A 16,273-nucleotide genomic window follows, 5' to 3' on the forward strand; every position below is an offset into this window, starting at 1 on the left:
AGTGGGACGCGGGCTCGGGCCGGAGGTGGGGGCCTGCAAGCGCCGGATTGTCGTTTCTGGAGCTGTCGGCCGGGGCGGCTGCCGTCGGGCTGGAGGCGGTCGGTCGCCTGTGGTTGGAGTTGCACTGGCTGCCTCCTCTCAGCGGGGAAGAGTTGTTGTGTGAGGCTGGGGCGGGCGGCCCGAGGCTTTTATACGCTCCGGGCGGTCCCGGCTCGCCAATGAGCTGAATGGAGTCCTACACAAACAGGGACATTCCTCGCATTCCTCCCCACCTTCCTGCCTCATCAACTCACACCGGATTGATCCTGACCCCTTGACACTCAGCATTCCTCCCGTCTGAAAAAGCTGGCACACTCCAGAAAGGCTCAGTATTTCCAGCACCAAACAGGATTTTTTTCTCCTTGCCTCTTCTCACCACTCCTGATTTATATCCTTAAAAACACATCGGCAATAATTATTATTTTTTTATACCACTCACTTCTGTTTCTAATAGCTGTGGCTGTTCTACCCACTGGCATACATCCTTCTTAGGATGTAGGTAGCTAAAGAGACTAACAGCAGGGATTCCTAAAAAATTCGAAAGGGTTTCCTTTTATTATTTTTGTAAGGATTTTAATTTTAGAGGCTGTCTGCCTTTGAAACTCTTCAGAGAGCAGAAGAGTTAGTTGCTTTTAATCCGAAACCCCAAGAAGCCTACCTGCAAACCCCTGAATTCCATGCGGAAGATGTAGGAATTTGATCTTTAGCCTATGGAGTTAACAGTTTGGATGCCCCTTGCCACAAGGGAAAGAACAAAACCAGAAGTCTGAGTGTATATACAGTTTTCTGGGGGAGATTTTCAGCACTCTTGCTTTGTTTTCTCTTAACACATTTAATAGTTTTATTTTTGGTGGTATAGGAAGGGAAAGGAGATGAGTGGGCATCAATATTTCCAGAAAAATGGTCTTATTGTTCTGTGAGAGTGGATGACTGTGTGTTGAGTAGATAGAGGCTCTCCATCTTGGGATGAGAACACAGGAGTAGGAAGAGAGGGGAATTAGGAGGGGGGCCAGCAAAAAGCTTGGGGTTTACTTGGGGTGTTGAAAACACTGTTGTGAATCTTTGAGAAATGAGTGATTTTTCTTACACTCAAACCTATGATCTTCAAATGTGGATTATACTTGGTTCGTCTTGCAGTAAAAAATCTGTTTATATAACAGGAACAGTGTACCCCATTATATGTGGTTATAAACTAAGTGTCAGTGAATAATATATTTTAGTGACTCTCCACACATCTATGAATAGTGATTGTGACTTATTACCCAAGGATCATGCAGCCTAATAGAGTGAGATCAGGTCAAGGAAGGAACAAGTGTTATTCTCTCTGCTTATATGCTGATGTTAAAGATGGCCAACAAAGTCTAAGCATATCTCAGTTTCTTAAAATTGCTATTTAGCTTCACTAAGGACTCAGTTAATGGACTGCGTTTTCATTTAGAATCTAGTTTAGTTGCTTTTTTGTTAATAACACCAGGTACCATTTTATGTAAAGAAAGTGATTCCAGGGCCATGCCAGTTTTTCCTGTTGTAATGCCGCATTGTTTGGCGGTGGTGTTACCAATGAGTAGATTCATTTCAGTTGTTGATGCTTCATTGTATTGTTTTAAGATAAACGTATCTGTTTCTAATGCAAAGACAAGCTTTTAGAAACAACACTGTAGATTTATAAATTGAAAACAGCCTGTTTAAACTGGCCACATTTTTTTTTAAAGTTTCAATTTATTCTGTTGAAAGATAGTCAAGAAAAAAAAAATAACCACTCCAACTTCAGCATAGACCACATCATCTGTGCACAATTACCTTGTTAAGCAGTCCACATGTTGTACAGTGTAGTTGCATGTCAACAGTGTGAATGGCCAGCAAAGGGGGCCTCCAAAGCTCAGGAAGGGGTTTCATCATCGTTGTTTAATGTTCTTTCCAAGCATTTCTCAAAGAGAAGAGGCCTAACAGTTCCTATTTAAAGAAGGAACATTCCAAGTTATGTTAATAGCCACATGTGTATTAAAGGCAACTTAGCCCCCAACTATTTCTTCCCTTGTGGATGATTCTAAAAGTCCAAAATATGTGGGAAGCCACAGTAAAATCTTTCAAGACCTAAACCCTCAATTACATCTACCACTAATGGTTGGAAAGGTGTGGTAAATGGGGAAGGGTAGGGATCTGAAGCTCCAGCCTCACCTAAGGTGATGTGGGCTCAGTGGTGAGCGCTCTTAGCTTGCAGGGTGAATGACTGGGAATTTTTTAATCTTCTGGAGAGTCTGAGAGCCACCATCCACTACTTCATGTGCAACAGAGTGAAGACTTTCATTCATGGAAGGGATAAATTGCTAGACTGGGTTACATTTGGTGACTTGGGTTGTATTCTTGGAACTGCCATTCACAAATCTTAAGGAAGTCACATGTAGGAGCCCTATTCCCAAGTTTCTATTTATAAAAATCATGATAATAATGAGAATGTTTTATTTCATAGGGTTTAATGATGGCTAATTAGATTAAAATTCTCAAGGAATTGACACTTTATTCTTTTCAATCTTTCTTGATTTCCTGTTTCTCCACAAATATAACAAATATATTACCATTCTGCTGTATTGTTAAAAAATACCAAGACATACTATAAAAAGAATTTGGTTTTACTATAAAATTCACATGGTCCCTCGAAGTCTTAAAAGGCCATAGTTAGCTCCAAATGGATAGTTTTAATATTGGCTAAGAGAAAATCAACATATTGAAATACATGGAACACGGAATCTCAGAATAGAAAAATATCCTGTGCATTATAAGGTGTATGATCAAAACTCTTGAAGAGTTTATAATAAGATTATTATTAGTAGGGTAATAGCAAGAGAGAGAGAGAGAGAGAGAGAGAGAGAGAGACACACCAGAGACATTCATAGACTCAAAAGTATGTTTATATTGTGATATGGGCCATCAAGTGCCAGGAAATTCAGAGGGAAGGGCTGACGCTTCGTCCCTAAGTCATGCCATAGAGATCTGAATTCTTGCACTATTATAAATGACTCAGCAAATGTTTGTGTGTACCTGGGTGGTAAAGTGGAAATAGTGGCTTCTTATAACTTCATCCAACTCTGACTTATCCCAGCCCTTTTGATTGACAGCAGGTCAGCATTGGGAGAAAAAAGGTCTTTGAATTTGTGTGCAAAACTGTTAAGATGCACTAATTTTGTCTTGTAAGCAAGTGTTTATCTGGCAAATGCTTTTTAGAGAGCATTTTTTTTTTCCTGGTAAAATGAGGAATTCACTAAGCTGGCCATTGAGCCCTGTTTACAGAGCTATATAAGGTATGTGTGTGTCTACATGGACATCATTTGTGCAGATCCTTTGGTTAAGGCTTGTGAGATATTCAACTTTGGATGTACTACATTCCTTCTCTTATGTTTTTTGTTGTTTTTTCCCCCCTAAAAAAAGTTACTTGATCAGATATCAGACATAGAGAAAACCTGGCAGGACTACAGGAAAGTGGCCAGACTTAAGAGTGTTTGTGTACTTAAAGAAGGAATCTTGCACATTTTCAACTTTGAGTTGTAGACATTTTCTTATAAGAGCAAGTAGGAGTCTGTGCCAGCCCTCAAAGCGGAAATCAAAGCTCCCAGGGAAACATACTGGAGGAATGTGACTCCGAGCCAAGACCCATACGCAATGCATACACTGAACTGTCAGATTTATAGGATGTCTGGCCGTATAAGGGCATCTGGACAGTAAGCCATTTGCCATTATGGTGTCTTGGGAGTAGGCTTCCGATGTTTCTAGCATGTGTCAAATTCAATCATGTGAATGAATTTCACCAAAAAAATGATGTGCCAGAAAGCTTTTTGAGAAATAGTGATAAATATTATCCTAAAGACTTCAGGAACCCTGGCTTGGCTTACATTGCCTTATATTTGCTTAAGATGAAAGGTTAAAGAGAAGGTGCACTCACAGAGAATTCAGAGGTGGGAATGAAGCACGGATGTTTATTATCTAAATTACATTAATTTTCTTCATCCTTTTTCTGCCTTATAATTAGTTCTCTGATTTTCTTAGGATATTTTCTGATGCAAAGGTATTTGTCAGAAAGTAGTTAATACTGTTTTCATGTGGTCTGTGTTTTATGTTTGCCTGTTCGTTTACTTGCTCGTAGATGGAGTTGAGGGTTAGAGGAATGAGAAGAAAATATTTCCTGCAATTTACTACTTGTCTTACTTATTTTATTAGTTTAATTAGAATCCTGTGTTGTCTCTAGTCTGCTCGCATTGACCTGAGATGGTGCTGGAGAACATAGATGCTAGACGTGCCTCTAATACTTTTCCTGACAGATTAGCGACTCAAATTTATTACGATTTAGCGACCAGGAGTCTTTACAACCCTTGTTTTATCAACCTAAATGGGAAGAGTCTTCTTGGTGATACCTAAATGATAATGAGTGGGAATGAAAAAGAGTGGAGATAACCATTCCTTCAAATGTGTGATTTGAGGAAGCCAAGTCGATAGGCTTAAGAGAAAGGGAGAATTGAAACTAGATAATTTATTTCAAAGAATGAGAGTAAGTGAAAGGATAAATATTTTGAAAGGATTGGAGTGAAATGTACATGAATGTGTCCCTAGAGATTCTGCTGGGGGCTGGGGAGGCAGCGACAAACTAAGCCAGGCCCCATCATTCATCCTTTGAAATGTGCTCCCACCTCCTGCCAAACAGCCTGCAGCCCTTTCTCACAACTTCAGGGCTCCCTAGAACATTTTTAAAAAACATTAGATAGAGCCCAGAGGACTGGCTAGAAGGCTGAAAATGTGAGTTCTGTACCTGCCATTCACCTGCCATGTGAACACAGGGAAGACATCCTCTGAGCCCCAAATGTTCTTCCTGTTCATAGTTATTTTTCAGTCCAAGGAGATCATCTTTATGAAAATACTTTTACATGATGTATTAGGATTTTAAATTTACCCATTTCTTCTGTTCTTTAGTGGCTCTTCCTTGCCTTTAAGACTAAGTACAATTCAGCTTTGACTTTAAAAGCCCATCAGAGTTTGACTTTATAACACCTTTTATCTTTGCAGAGATTTTAGTGTTAAAACTCTGTGAGAATGCAGAGAAAATCAAATCCTACTTCTTTGATTTTTAGAATAGATGCTTAGAATTGATAGAGATATTTAACAAAGGAAACTTTTTTGTCTTATGTCTCTTATGTTCCTCACATGTCATCTGTGTGAAAGAAATACGACAATGTATTTCTCTTTTAATCATAATTTTCAGGATATATAAAAAGAAAATTCTATACCCAGCTTTAGTCGCATGATAACATCTGCTCCCTTCAATTCAACTTTATAGTTTGTATTCCATTTTTCAGGAGGTAAAGGGGTTTCCAAATAGCCCTTTCTTCAATGAAAAGCCTGTACCACTGATCCTTAGGTAAGAATATTGTATATAAATATTAAAGAAACACCTAAAAATTTATCGTTGCTCATGTTGATGATGTTTTCTTTAGATTATGTCTCAGAAATCAAGATGGTGTCCTTTTAACGTAGTGCCACAGACATTTTACACTCTACATATATTTGGTTTAACATTTTTATTTTATTTCATTACATAATATGAACTGTGGTACCATTACAGTGACAAGTTAGTTTTCAAGTTAAATGGGAACTGATAGCCAGTACAGTCTTAAGTTCAAATTGTCCAAAGAGTTTATGAAATATTTTTCTATCTGTGAATTTTTAAAGAACTATGCTTATGGGAATCATATAGTAAAAGCTGGACACATGGTTAAGGCTTTTTGAGAAGATGTCTTACCTTCTAGGTTGGAGCTTATGCCATTTATGAAGAAAAGCATACCACCAGATTTGAAGTAAAAGTGAACTAGTGCATTGTTTAATTTGACATTAGAACGCACAATGCAATTTTGTGTGATCAATTTAATAAGAAAACTTGTTAGAGCTCTGTCCGGGTACCTGAAAAGAATACCCTACATGTCTCTATCACCCTCTGTTTAGGTAGAAACTTTACATTTCAAAGCCCTTTCACATACACAGTCTCACTTCAGCTTCATGACAACCCTGCGAGGCATTATTCTCCCTATTCTTCCAGTGAGAAAAATGAGGTCCAAGAAAGCTAATATATAACACGAGCTTGGTAAGAGGTGGAGCAGGGACATGTGAATTTGAATTCACTTCTTTTTAAAGGGAACACCCTTGCCTCTATTCTAAACTCTACTGTCTTTTCTTCGCATTCGATATACAGTGATGTCTGAACACTGTATATTCTTAAGATAATTATCTCAGATCTTAAACTTCTTGACGCGCATACCCTGGAAGGCATATAAAACACTAGCGGCTAATTGGCAGAGTCAGTATTATGCTGTGTTCTGAGATAAGCATGAAGCAGAAAGATAACGTTTACTGATCTGTTAGGAGAGAACCTTGGGCTCCTTAGACAAAGATTTTTATTTTTTTTTTGACAAGATTTTTGTGATTTCTGTGGACAGATGTGTTGCTTCTTATCTGTTAATGAGCTGGGGTAGCTAAAAAAGGAAAAAAATGGATCAAGATGATGGATATGCTTTGGGAAGCTTAATATCAGGGTGTGTACTACTGTGACATCAGCTTCAGCCCACACTGAAAATGTTCAGTCTCTAATTCACTGTGATCTTGTTTAGGCTGAGACTCGGACCAACCACAGGCATCATAAAAGTCTCCTTGAGTACTTGCATCATTCACTGATAAGCTATTATGAACAAAAATCATGACAGAGTCTCAGACAGGCCATTAGCATTGAAGCAATATCTACTATAAACATAGATCTTTTTTTCACAAGTATCTCTTAATAGACATGTCCTGGCACATTATTGACATAGTGCTTATTTTATGAACTTCATCTTCTGTGAAAATGCACTTTCCTCAAACTGAGTGCATTGTATTTCAGGCTTACAGCTTGCCCCTGCTCTCCTTTCACCATCGAATGATTTGATTTGAATTCATATTGTTAATAGAATGAGATCTATGGCATTAACCACACATGGCAGAGATTAAGAGTGTCGTCTAGGAATGGCAGGTTTATGATGAGGGAGTTTTCTTATTGACTCATGCGTGTGTGTGAAAGTTAACAACTAGAGGATAAAGTTTCATATAACCATAGACTTGCTAATGTTTGGAAATATTTCACCATTAAGCTATTTCTCACATACAGATGATGAAAGCAGATTTTGTCCAAATGAATCTTTTGTGGTGTTTGCATCCTTTCTGACTGCTCTCTGTTGATTCTTCTTACTCAAGTATTTTGCCCTGCTGTTTCCATATATGGCTGATTCCCGAGACTCTGACTGTTTGCTTTCAGCACTGTAGGTAAGTAAGCAAATTTCCTGTCCAGCTTCAGATAGACTTTGAACCAATTTTACTTTGCAGTAAAGCCAAACGTATCCCCTGTTGCCTTTGACTGCTTTACAGGCAGGTTCCTCACTCACCAGTCAAGCAGATTTTTCCTGTCCAGTTTCTGAAGGAGCTGACAGAGGGGGGCCCACGCATGGTGGTGCCACTTATGCCTCTCTGATGTTCTCTCCTTACTCACTGAAGCTTGCTCTTAATCTTGAGAGGGCTTAGGAACTCCAAACTCCTATACTTCTCATGCATGACATCCAGCTTTCCAAGAAAGGAAATGGCCTTATCTTGAGCAAAAATGGCAATCCAGAAGCCATTTTGTCTACAATGAGTGCCAAAGACTAGGAGAATTCTTAGACTTTCTGTGTGCGAGGGCAGGTGACCAAATGCATCGACAGGAACATCACTTGGCATCCTTTAGAGGAGCACTGCTGAGGGTCACTTTGCTTGGGGTTCCTTATTTTTCCTGGCAATGTCAGTAGTAGAGAAATACTACTATTGTACTATTTTAGACAGCTCAATATTCAATCTAGCTAGGCCTAGAAAAGCAAAGGAAAGAAAAATGATATCAATAGATCATTTAAAAACACCTTTTTGATGTTTACATTTATTTTTAAGATCTCAAGAATAAAGCCTGAAAAAATAAACTGGATTCATATTGCACTAAACAAGATTTTCAGTGATTCTAGTTTGACATTCTACTATGAAATTTTATTACTTTAAAATAGATTACTTCTGTAATTTAAAGTATTTTATAAAATTAGCCACCATTTTGGATTTAGCTAGGCCAACTTTTTGTTACTTTGATTTCAAATGTCCTGTTAATAGACATAATATAAAATTAGTTTGAATATGGTATTTGATGGACTTTGTATTTCTCTTTCTATTTCAGGAGAGGTCTTTTCTTCTTTATTTCATTATTTAGTCATTAAATGCCTAATAGCAAACTATTTAATCTTTCTAAGCCTCACTTGTCTCCTCTTAACTAATAGCATTCACTACACAAGATTATTATGACAGTTCGTGAGGATTAAATATCGCAAATCTTGTAAAGCACAGAACACGATGCTTGTCACAGAGTAAGCACTCAATAAATGTTCCTTAAAGTAAAACTTTCCTTTTAGTTCATCATTAAATATTTTTAGATACTAAATTTCTGCCTTAGCCCATTGCCAAATATTAGCCCTTAGCCCAGTAGGTTTCCGGGTCATACATTATGCAGATTACATGGAAAGAAAAGAATGTTGTGACAGTTTCTATCGATAGCCTTTTTCTAGCAAGACACGTACCATTGTTATGTCACTCATGAATGAGTTACGAATTGTGATTCTGTTCTTAAGGATCCTTTTTTTCTTTTTTTGCCGTCAGATTACCACAGGGGGGAGCAAATAATACAGTTAAGGAATTTGATGCCAATTATTATTAAGAATTCCTATCTAAAACATCTAAACAGATTATATTAATACTCATGAGCAAGTAGAAATTTTGATGATAAAACAATAAATTAGACTGCTATTCAATCTCAAATTTAGTTATTTTGTGATAGTTGCAAAAACAGTGCTTGGAAATGTGTGTGTGAGTGTGTGTGTCTACGTGTGTGTACACCCACGGGCAATATTTGTGCTGTAGGCAAGGGAAGAAAAATTAAGTTTCTAGTTTTTGCTATTAAAATCATGAAATGAAAGAGAGAGAGGAAGAAGGAGAAAGTGAGTAAGTGCTGATATATATAACATGAGGGCCGGAATGGCTTCAATACAATAATGTGACAGAGCCTCACAACATGGATGATACAGAACCCATGTGCACATATGGGGAAATTTAACCTTATGAAATTCAATAGCAAGATAAGACATTTCTAAACTAGAGAAGACCGTGCAAGTGGAGGATGAAATATTTCTTTGAATAATATAACTGTATTGAGTAGCTGCAAAAATTGTGACTTAATTTTATACTACTACTAGCCCAAATGCTGTTATTTTTCTCTGCCTCTTTGGAAGAAGTGAGGCACAACAAAAGTCCCGGAAAAGCAGGACAGAGAAACTTAAAGGTTGACTGTTTCCTGTTGGGAGATCATCATCTTTCAGATGGTTGGTCAGTGTTCCTTTTATCTCTCTGCCTCTCTCCAAAAGTTTTTCTTCAGGACTTCCTGATATACCACAGTTGAGACTACCTTTCCCACACAGATTCTTCCCTTCCAAACTCTCCAGTTTGGTTCAGTGTTCTGAAGAAACCTTGTCCTAAAGATTCTTATTTTTATAGGATTTCTTTATGTGTGTCATTTTAGCATGCTTATTGATTTTCTGACTATTGAGGGCTTTGTACTTGGCTCATGCTCTTCCATTGCACCCCAACTTTTGCCACCATAATGGGTTATCCAAATATCTACTAGCACAACCATCCAAACTTACTTCTAAGTTCTTGTTGTCTACTTCTTTTAAGCCAACCAGGACTTGCCCCAAACCTTGTCATTATCTAGAACTGCTCTATCCCCTAGGGTCCTAAACCATCTATCCTCACATCATTACCCTTTACATTGTGTTTTGAGACCTTGATCTCTCGCTTCCTTTCTTTCTGAACACATTGCTTTGCTTCTTTCTCTGTCCATGGCACCATGTTTTATGTTAGCAGTTTCTTGTTAGCACCTCTGGCATTCAACTTCCCTTTTTTCAAACCAACCCCCTGCTTCAGTTATTCCTACGTGGCCTGCCACACATTTGGGGTCTCCAGTCTAGTTGGGCCCTCAGTCACCACCTTCCCATCTTCTTTGTGTCCCTTCCAAACCTTACTGCTTCCCTCGAGGTTTCTACCTTGTCCTCTGGCTCTCAGCAGATCAGCCCCGTTCACTTCCTGTCTTGCTCTAGTTAGTTTCAGTAACTTACAATTTTATCATGCTATTTCATGCCTTTGATGACTTGCTCATATTGCTCATTCAGCCCTTGAGAGGAGCTGCAAGGCATGTAGTAAGAAATCATTTTATATTTGATATAGTATATATATACTCACACATACACATACACAGTGAAACAAAAATTTTATAGAAACAATATTGTTATTATATGTGATACCTTTGGTATTTTAAACTCTATTACATTTAATTAAAAATAAATACTGGTCTTGACCTCCAAAATTATTTTAACTGAACCCACATATTAGACTACACACACACACACACACACACACACGTATATTTTTATGTATATATACACACACATGTACATGTACACATAGCTTTGGAACCACAAGTGATCAGGATGGGCTACCTGAATGAGCAGTGAAGGGAGGTGGGAGGTCATGTGAGGATTGATATGAGATTTGGGCATGCTGTGGACATTTTGGGACTACCAAGGGAGCACTGGTAGTTGCTGGGAAACCACTGTGAGAGTCCAGGTGGAATACAGAGCTGAGCCACAGAAAACCTGGGTTCTTGGTGCTAAATCAAGCTTATCAGTTCTATGAGCCAATATGTCCCATTTTTTAAAAATGGTTTCTGGATATTGTACTATAAAACATGCTAGCTGATACCGACTTCAATAATGTGAGAGGCAAATAGTTTTATTTTCACATTATATTTTCTAATGTAATTCCTTACAATATTTTTTAATTCTATCATAGTATTAGGATATAGTAGTGCTTTCCAGCCCCCCCCCTTTTTTTTTTAACACAATGGCATATACAGAAAATGATAATATTTTTATGGCATTTGGGGGCAAAGGTTTTCTAAAGTTTCTAAAATTTGGGAATGGTGAAAGTATAGAAATTCCTTTGGTTTAAAGATATCAAAGATCATACGGGAGCTTACTGGCAAATTGCTGCCTTTTTTTGTTCTTTTTCAAGTTTCTAAGTAATTTAAGGTATGTCTTAGAAGCTATTTTGCTGAGTATTTATTTGTGAATAACCTCTCATACAGCATCAGGTAGAAACAAATCCACCATTGAGTGAATTCGTTATGTAAACTTTGGGAACTAGCTTGACTTTAAAATATTCTATAAATATTTTATATTTAGCTAAAATTTACTAAGGTCTTAGGAATTATGGTGATTTATATTATAGCATATTTATATGAATTCATAGGTAAGTATTTTATATTTATTGATTGTATAATTAAAATTTTGAGGCTCATGTATTAATACCTGGTAAGTTTATGTTTTTCAGAATATTAGGGAATACAATGTTTATGTTACCCTAGCCGTAATTTATTAAAGTAAATAATACCTAGAAAACTGGATAGTAACATTAGTGGATGTTTAGGAAAAGCTGCTGATTGATGGATTGGCTGATATAATTTAAAAATTAATGCAATTGTTAAAGTTGCCTAATCTTAAACATAAGAAGAAGGTCTTAGTGTAAAACTCTTCCAGGCCAATAAATATGTTCAGATGCCCCAAAATAAAAGTCATTTTATTATCATTTTTTATCATTTATTATCATTTTTTGTTGTCTTCTTTGCAATAAAATAAATAATTCACAAATATTTTGAGCATTTGATATGTTTCTAATATTGCATGAAACACTGTGGGATATTAAAAACTACTAGTTTTTGCTTACAAGAAGGTCATAATCTATTTGCAGAAGAAAATCATATATGGATTAAAAGTTAAACCAATTATTCTCACAGTTGTATGACATTGAAAACTCTGCAGGATTGGTGTGGTATAATATTTCATGATCTTGAAATTAGAACTTTTGTGGAACTTTGAGTCGTAGATTATGATAGAGCTACATGCTATGAGGCTCAAGCTCTTTCTTACGTGTCAGTGATAAGTCATTAAGTAGTCATGGAGGGATATAGCACGAAGTGTTCCATAAATAAAGAGAAAGGAGAAGTAACAAATATGGAAAAGAACCCAGTGTGACTTTTTCATGCACATAAACTGATGAGGGAGCGAGGAGCAACAAGGGCAACGTAGGCATTAGGAATGGTGCGGCAGTCTTGACTTTGTGAATGCTGAGGCATATATGGAAGAGAATAGGTAGGCTGTTTTGACCTGAGCCAACATGGGAAGATTAGGAGAGGGACTGCAGTGTAGGAACTGGAATTCTAATTTCTTTCTTTTACTCTAATGTTGAATACAACACTTATTTTTAGTCCTTTAGTCTTTTGGAACATACATAGTTTGCTTTATAATAGTTTTCAAGGCTTAGAGAATGTTAAGAAGACATTTGTGAATTTATAGGGTAAAAATAAAAGAAGATATTTGTGAATTTATAGGGTAAAGTTAAGAAGGCCTCAACACTAAGACTTAGTAATGCTGAAATTGTTATGGTTCTGTTTCTCCTCTTTAATAAATAGTATATATTATTTTTTCTCTCTGCAACTTGCACGGTGCCAGGCATGTGGAAAAAACACAAAGCACACTAAATATTTATTGAACTAATGCATCTTTCTTGAGGACAGAGATTATCCTTTTTCTTCTTTTTATGATTCTCTTTGACTCCTACTAGGATGTTTTGTACACAGTGGACATCAAATGACAATAAAGTATTAAAAATGTTTATATTATTTAAAGTGTTTATATTATCAAGGAACAAACATGGCTAAAGTGACTATTACTTGGCCAACTCGTCTCACAAATTCTTTCATTCATTCACTGAATGCTGTGCTAATGTGAGGACTATTAGTCTAATGGTGATTTTAGCAAGAGTTTCATGTCTTTATGCTGTTGGACAGGCTGACCAACCCTTACTCATTCTTCAACTCTCAACTCACATGTCACTTTCTTTTTTGGCATTCCAGACTAGGTTGGGTGCTTATCCTTTCACAGCCTTTCTCCAACTATATGGTGATTTGCCTGTATTTCTTACCAGACGGAGTTCCACAAGAGCAGAATTGAGTTATTCGCCTCTATGTCCTTAGTACCAAGACCAATACTTTGTTTATAAATGTTGCTTGTTGAGAGTTTGTTGATTAAGTGTTTGTAGAAAAAGTATAATCTTTAATGATGGTGTTGTCAGATATCTGGCTTTGAATTGGTAATTTGGCTTTTAAGTATTGTGTTCAGAAAACTAACTAAAAAAAAAACTCTCAGGATTATAACAGTTTGAAGACAAAAGATGAATTAACAAGAAACAAAAATTGAAAAGTCATAAAAATGCAATATAAAATATAAGGTGAAGAGGGAGGTAGGTGGAGTAAAGGGGGTCAAATATAGAGGGGCAGGGGGAGGGTGAAGTGAGTAAAGGGGATCAAATATATGGTAGCTGAAGGAAACTGGACTTTGGGTGGTAAACACACAATAGAATATACAGATGTGAAATTATAATGTATACCTGAAAATTATATAATTGTATTAACCAATGTTATCCCAATAAACTTAATTTTTAAAAAGTTAAAAAAAATAAGGTGAAATGTATATTATCATTAATAAACTGTTCATGTTGTGTGAGTATATACATTTTTTATTGTGGCAAACTTTTACTGTGTAATTAATGTTTTAATTGAAACTTTACAGACAACCTTTTCAGTATAGACTGACTGTGAGAGCAAGGTAGCGGGGACATTAGAGATCATTCAGAGTAAGTATTGGTTTATTGAAGAAATAAAGTCACTCGTCTTCAGAGTGCACAAAGGCAGGCGCATTTCAGTGATGTAGTCTTGTCTGTGCTGCAGGGGGCAAAGGGAGCCCTCTTTGACTCCGCCACCACCGGTCTTTCCACTACACCATTCTTTCAGTCCAGTAAACATCTTGAGGGAGCCCAGTGGATGTGGGTGGTCTCCCTCTTCATATATACTGCTCCCCTGTGGCCATCCATGTGCTCTGAAGGAAGAGGGGAGTTGCCGCAGTACAGGTCTCCCCACAATCTACAAAAATGATGTTCACATATATTACTAATAACAATAGTGGCTACCATTTATTGAGGACCTTTGCTAGACTGATTATGTAGGGTAACTCAAATCTTCATATGACCCTGCAAGTTTATAAAATTTACTCCATTTTTACAAATAAGGGGGTAGGGGGAGGGTAGAGAGACTAGGTATCATGCCCATGTCATGGAGCCAATAATTGGCGAAGTCAAGATTCATACTAGGCCTCTCTAATTTCCCAAATTCCATAGGGTTTTCCAGATACCAGATCACTTTTTATAAAAACCTATGTGTCAGGTAACATGGTATGCGTAGGATAATAAAGCATATGCTTTCTGTAGAGTTTAAATTTTTACTTATTGTTGTATAAGTGACTATACGAATGTGTATGTGATTCTTAGATTTACGATCATCACAATAAGATAGAATTTTATGTAAATATGAAGCAGGAAAGCTAAATTCAGGAACTTTTCTATTTTACTTTTTTTTAGTAACCATTTCATGAATAAAGCATACTTTTTTTTTTAGTTATATAATAAAAAAGTAACCATTTTTTTCTAGTAAAGCACACTTGGAAGAAATTATGGAAGTTGTATGATATGTACAATATTTTCCTTGAAACCAGTGTAAATGCCTATCACCTCATTATTTTCAGATTGGGCTTTTTTTCCTAAATTTGAAAAAGCCTAATTGAAATACAGTTAATGAAGGCATGATGTTTATTCAAAGTTTCAGTTAATAAAACTGTTTAAAGACCCAATCTGAGTAACATTCAAAAACTTTATCTTTGTCTATGGCCATGCCACCCTGAACAAGCCCGATCCCATCTGATCTCAGAAGCTAAGCAGAGTCGGGCCTGGTTAGTGCTTGGATGGGAGACCACCTAGGAAGACCAGGTCCTGTAGGCATAAAACAAAAAATAAAATAAAATAAGGGATTGTAAGCTGACAAGGTCCTTGCAATCTGTGAGGTCACCCAAGAGTTACCTTGCCTAAAAAAAAAACAAAAAGAAAACAAAAAAACACTTTATCTTTGACACTCTGAACCATATAAGTAATGATTGTTATCTTTAGAAATGAGGACTGATTATTTTTCAAAAATTTGGCAATGTTAGAATCTACTACCTTGTCCTTATTTAGTTGATTGTGAGTTTTCAGTTCCCATGAGAACTTTTTAAGACTAAATAGAAGTTATATGTAAGGTCAACGTAGTTACGAGTTACATATTTACTTACTATGGAGGCATGTATTTTTATACAGTTGGAGGCTAGAGACAACTCACATATCTTGGATTGGATGATAGTAATGATATCATTCCATCCTCAGAACTCTATTTGGAAGAGAAGTTAAAACAAATGAAAAATGAGAAGGAAGACTAATTACTCTTAGCACAAGTGGATTTTTGTCTCACGAGAAAATTTGGTGAAGTGCGTTACTGTATTCCCTAGAGATGCCTTAGGCCCAGCTTGTGCTTGTTTTTATTTTCTCCATATCCCTAGCAGAGTGCTTTGCATATTAGTAAGTATGAGTTGACTTGAACTGAATTTAGCTGGGTTGGATCATGTTGCTTTTGAGTCAACTGGCACCCAAAGGCATGAAGATAGAGCATTCCTTTCGGCTAACTCATGCGTGAAACTATTTCCTACGTTATATAACTCTTGGAAATTTTCTCAGATAGTCACAAAGGGTGGAAAGTAGCTGAGTATTAAAGCAGGACATTACAGACTCATAAGCCAGCCTTATCAGATTTCCTTCCCTTCACCCCGAATTAGAGTATGAGTTATGCATAAATATAAACTCTAAGCTACACCATTCTTAAATTCTACAGGATCATTTATGCAAATAGTTTGTCTTTTATGTGATCTACTTACATATGGATGCAGGTGGTAGAGTCACATTCATTGAGAGCCAAGTAGATTTCTACAACTGTCTGAATGTTATGGGTGATTGTTATTATCAATCAAGAGAATAATTGACTTACAAGATGAATTGGTAAAACAATATAGTCAGTATTTAGTGGGTGCATATATATGTATATATAAGATATGTCATATATATATGTGTATAT

General features: G+C 36.7%; 1 long non-coding RNA gene and 1 pseudogene across 1 annotated transcript; both read left to right on the plus strand.

Annotated features, from left to right (window-relative positions):
- The first annotated feature begins 3,911 nt into the window (after positions 1-3,911).
- LOC112474293 lies at positions 3,912-13,920 on the plus strand. Its single transcript, XR_003044322.1, has 3 exons — positions 3,912-3,989; positions 5,382-5,443; positions 13,854-13,920. It is a non-coding gene; the product is annotated as an uncharacterized LOC112474293 (long non-coding RNA).
- A 1,075-nt stretch (positions 13,921-14,995) lies between these two features.
- On the plus strand, positions 14,996-15,114 carry LOC112474445 (annotated as a pseudogene).
- The last annotated feature ends 1,159 nt before the right edge of the window (positions 15,115-16,273 follow it).

This window comes from Pteropus alecto, unplaced genomic scaffold, assembly GCF_000325575.1.
Source record: "Pteropus alecto unplaced genomic scaffold, ASM32557v1 scaffold79, whole genome shotgun sequence".
In the NCBI taxonomy this organism is placed as follows: Eukaryota; Metazoa; Chordata; class Mammalia; order Chiroptera; family Pteropodidae; genus Pteropus; species Pteropus alecto.